Genomic DNA, 5,493 nt, shown 5'->3' with positions numbered 1-5,493 from the left:
TCGCCCAAAGTCAAAAATTATCTTCTTTGAACCTTAAGACTGAAGAAAAAAATATGGAGGGGGTTGACAGGTACGTCTTGGGGGGGGGGCAGAAATATTTTCCGACTTCGAAGGCAACAGACAAAGAGAGAGACGGACAGTGCAGCAGAAGAGTAGGTCAAACTGAAGAGTCGCAAGAGAAGTGACAGGCACTTTATTGTGGGGAGGGGTAAAGAGAACAGTTCTGTTATAAGGCTCCCAGACTCCGCCTGCTAGTCCCTCTGACAAGGGCAGTGTCGAAGTGAAGTGGTTAGGGTGGGTAGAAGCACTGGCTTGGGACAGGGGCGGCGCGGTTTTGATTTTCTGAATTGATAAGGAATTNCTCACGGTGTTGTCGCTTGCAGATTTACTTATACTTCTTCAACCCTGAAGATGGGGGCGATACGTTCCTCCGAAACGTCGGTTAACACCACATATACACGGTGCCAAATCCCAGAAGACTGCTTTCTTCATAGGTATTTGGAGCTTGGAAACCCCTCAGCATTTGCTTGAAGGCAAAGGAAAACCAAGAAAACCTGGATAAAGATGTCCAGTCGCAGGACCTTCCGGATGCACGCTGACTTCTAGCCAGCGGTCCGTCACACAACAGAATATGGGGGATTCCTTAACGTGTGTGCTGTTGCTTTCTTAGCGATTTCAAACAGCCGTCATGTAACAATATCGTGTCGGAGGGATTAAAAAGGGGGAAACAAGGTAAAGCTCTGTCTGTAACAAGCCGAGGAGACCCATAGGGTTGTGAGACGTCGAGGCTCTCAAATTTTCTAGATAATCACCTCACAGATGGCGCTGAGGTTGTCAGCCTTACGCACCGGCCTCCCTTTAACCCCAAGAAGATTCCCGGTACTCATTTCTGTTAGAAGCGGAGTCGACCCCAGGGCCATAGTGCGGCTGGAAATGTTAGGTAAATTAAAAAATGCAATAGCCCCATCGGGACTCGAACCCGCGACCTTCCAGCTTGTAGCATAGTCCCTCAACCACCTACGCTACCGCGCGCTCCGCTGACTGAATTAAACTGAATTAAGGTACATTTACTCGTAAACGATATTTAAGAATGCAGTTCGTACCTTAGGGGAAATGTTCCATCTTCATAAGAAAAGCCAACCGGTTAGTCCTCTTAAGGGAAATACAAGGAAATAACCTCTTATTTTCAGAAACATTCACAACATACACATACACTGTGTGGGCAAATGCAGAGTTCTGTACTGGTAAAGCAGAACACAGAGTAACCATTGTGCTCTGAAGTTTCAAACACGCTGTATAAGAGAGTCAAGCAGTGTCTTTACGTATTGATGAGGTGTATTTTGTGCCATTCCACACACAAACAATTTTCAGGACAAAATTTTTTATTTTCTTAACATCCCTCTCGTGCCCATCCAATGAAGGCTTCGCTTCCCGCAAACTGCATAATGCGACAACTATATAACACCGTCCAAAACTCCTCCCATAATCTTAACCCTGACGATGACAACTCCAAATTTTGTCGAAACACTGAACACGGCCTCGTCCCGAGTACCGAAATCACTACTCACGTGAGTCCAAGTGTATCGCTAGGGCAGATTCTCGTCTGATAAAACGCGCTGCAAGATCAGACTTACTTGTGTAGGCATAAATATTGACGTAGTCCTGAGGAGGTGAACTGTGGATTCTTATTTTAAGCGTATTCACTTTCTGACTTCAATAAGCAGTCTAGAAGCTATGCGCCTTGTGCTCACAATATCAGCTTTAAAGAACACAAAAACAATGGATACGAGACAGAAGAGCGAGCTCAAGTGAAGGCACAAGCTACTTACAGACCCTTCATAGAAATACCGCAGATTCATTACGAGGAAGTCAAAACATCGTCACAACTCACTTGAAGAAATGTTCCTGTTCTTCCAAAGAGACACAAAGAGGCAATGAAACGGAAATCCTTGTCTAGGAGCCGCAGCATGTAAAGGGCGGAATCAGAATGTGGAACAAAGAAACGTCGCAAGTTCCATCACCTACAAAGCAAGTGAAACCTCGAGGAGACGGCTGTATTGCAGTAATGACCGAATTAAACTTTCATAACTTGAGCTCAGAACTTTCGATACCTGTTCCTTACACTCAAGAACACAATTCTCCTTTGTCTGATTTTGAAACAATCTTAAGAGCTTAAATACAAATTACACAAAGTTTAATCACGTGCGTCTCGGAGTAATGTTTCAGCCGGCCTTGCGAACGAAGGATGGATGTAAAAAGTATCGGCACCCCGAAACAAGTTCTCTTCACGAAGAAGTCCCGCCTTCATTTCATTTAAAACGTTCAACCAGTAGCGACAGCTCAGTCGGTATATTGACTTGGCTAAGGGCTGGCAAACGAAGAATCGGGATTCGATTCCTGACTGGGGCAAGAGGTTTCTCTCCACAGCGTTCACAACAAACCTGGGCCCGCTATCTGTCCTACACAACGGGTAGGGGGTAAAGTAGCAGGGGCGTGACACTAAACACTCACCTTCGTTTAGTGCCGAGATTATGAATGGCAGAACTGTACCTCCACTTCCCCCTTACACCTGCAAGGTATGGGGCTCACTTACCGAGGTGCAGACACAGTTTTTACCTAAACCGGAGTTAGCAATCTTGAGCTCATCTTTAGAGGGAGATGAAAGGTCAGCTTGATGCCCTGACCGGTAAAGAACGCCTCGTACCCACAGGACTGGAGGCTGTCTCGACCGTCTCGACCTCAGGCCAGGCCCAGAGGCCGGGAATTCAACACCGACTTCGCGGTAGTCGAGCGGGTAGCCTAGTGGCTAAGGCGAATCGCAGCTGCCGGCTGAGAAATGTTCTTGCTTCGTGCTCGGGTGTCCAGGGTTCGAGACCAGCTCTGTGAAGAGGCAAAGCGAAGGATTACTTGCTTAATCCTGTCACGTGAATAATGAAGCACTGATGTCAGAAGAATATGAACAGTGGAGTAGGTCCAGAATGTCACTTGGAGGTCTGGTACAGGTCACCATCAGATAGTTCATGTGTTCAGTTTTAAACTCCTCTACGTGTCATCTACGGCTCCAAAAGTGGGCCGTACCGCCCACTAGGGGGGGGGGGGTGGTTTACCTAGAGAGACGCAAAGGCAAGGGGGTGGCAGGGGGCTATGGAGATGGGCCCCTCTGAGAGCAATGTTCACTTGTTTGCGACTGAAGAGAGTTTAGACAAGGCATTTGGAAACTGGTATCACTTCTTCAAGCCCAGCCATCGCATTAAGAATTCACTGAGAGTGCAGAAGTTGCTAAATGTAGTGTCTTATTCTGTAGTTATTATCTTCCGGACTGGACTGTGCAAACCGCTATTCTGAAAAATGTCATTTTGCTGGGCAGGGGGCACTCGGGAGGAGTTTATGAAACCAAAAGTGCGGGACCGGAAGAAGTTTCGGAACCACTGGTCTAGACAGTGCGCCTTTTCCTTACAAGACGCAGAACATATTCTTCTCCCTTGCGAATCCTCCCTGTTCAGCACAGCGGCAATGTAAGCCGTGAAGTCACGTGGAGAGACAAGGAGCCCCTGACCAATAACAGTAAATACAGAAGAGCATGAGGTCCAAATGAAAATGAGATGGAAAAGCAACTCAGACTGAGTTCGGTCCGATTCTGCAAGGACTGTTTATCTTCCTGTGGCTCCACATCACAGCCTTCTTCAATTTAATCGTGTTTAATTCTGCCTGCTTTTCACGCTTCATTCTAATTTTCCACCGCCTCCTTACTTACTTTTTTTTTATACCTTCCTTCTCCCATGATAATTTCTCTCACCCCTCCTCAATGTTTTCCCAACCCACGCGCTGCTGTAATTTTCATACATTTTTCATCTTTCTCTGAAACCATTCACTTTCTTTCTCACACGCGCTCTGCAAGTTAGGCAACTCGTACCGCCCTTTTTACTTAGTCTCCCATCCTTGAGCTCTCCAAGCGATAAAATCATTATGATGCTGCATGAAATTATGGTAACACAGTGCTCCGATAGATCGAAGCACGCACTCGTTTCAGGTACTACATATTCTGTCGTTAGATGGATCTGACAGTGGCAGTCCCTCTGTCGTTAGATGTCGTGAGTCTCATGACGCTCCTGCGCAGAAAGGCTTCTTGGAAAATTCATTCGGTATTTCCTTAACATTGGATATTATTATTGGATTGCCAGTACGTGAACCAGAGCGGCTGGTATTTATGTACTCCATCCTGACTTTACTCCTTGCTTCCGTTCCTAATTTCCCAGCAGCACTTCCTTTGTTTTGTTCCCACTTGACTAAACACAGCATTCACATTTCTTAACCCTTGTTTGCAGGACGCGCAAAACTTGAGCGCATGTAGGGCTCGTGAGTCCGTGTTGCAACACGAAAACTGCTTGATGGATTTTTATGAAATTTGGTATGGACATTACTTTATTGAAGGCTATCCCAATTTCGTACTTTTCCATTTCCGACAATCACTGAGACCAACTTGTGAACTGAAAGCAACATTTGATATAGGATTATGAAATTAAGTATGGTTTTGATAGTAGATAGTTAGTTAGTTATTGGAGAGGGTGGGTTTCCCCATGCAATTAGACCAGTATTGGTCCATTGTGCTTCCCTATGGTATTCTACCAGTCTCTATACCCTACCGATATTGGTGCGTACCATCAGTCCCGACCGAGCCAGCGAGTTCGGCCTCTACTGGCTTGGCGGTATCTATAATGCTTCCCCCATCTATCAGAGGCGTTAGAGACTACTGTTGGGCGGGAAACGTCCTTGAATTTGGTTCAGTGACCTCCTTTGGAGATATGAGGTTCTTTTACGTGCCGTAAAGTTACGACACGGGACACAAAGCTTAAAGTCCCTCCCGGAGGACTTGTTCCCTGAATTTTTTCGCCCTTAAAAATTCCACGACCTCCGCCGGGTTTGAACCCGCGTTACCTCTAGACTACGGAGGCCGCTTATGGTTTTGAGAGTAAGTAAAAGAACAACTATATAAACATAGATATGCAAAATGCTAGGTGCATGAACTGTATACTTAACTTCCGGTATGATAACGATAAGCAATGATACCGTCGGTCAGATGACGTAACAAGTATGCTCACCTTTTGCTGTACAAGTTAGAATAGTGCTTCTTTCTGCTGTGATGCTGATCAGAGCATCTGACACAAGCCCGGCCTCCAGGGGATGTTGCTGTGCAGGAAATAGACACAAAGACGTCATTTGTCTCGGAGAATTCGATGAACGAAATGAAATAGAGGAAAACCTTTTCGGAAGCAGGTACATGTAACAATGGATTCTCCTGATTCGGAAGGAAGGGGTGGGTGCAGCAAAAAGAAGAGCTAAATGAAACGCCTCCCTCCGCAAGATACGGAAGGCCATGAATAAGGGAGGGAATAAAAGAAAAGCCTTCAAGCTGAGAGGATTACGAGCGCCGGATTTGTTTGTGTTCCATCCACAGGATTAATGTTAAACATGCTGCGTGGGTGCGTTCCGATA

Source organism: Cryptotermes secundus, unplaced genomic scaffold, assembly GCF_002891405.2.
Source record: "Cryptotermes secundus unplaced genomic scaffold, Csec_1.0 scaffold976, whole genome shotgun sequence".
Taxonomy (NCBI): Eukaryota; Metazoa; Arthropoda; class Insecta; order Blattodea; family Kalotermitidae; genus Cryptotermes; species Cryptotermes secundus.
The sequence above is the reverse complement of the archived record's forward strand: the minus strand, read 5'-3'. Positions refer to the sequence as shown.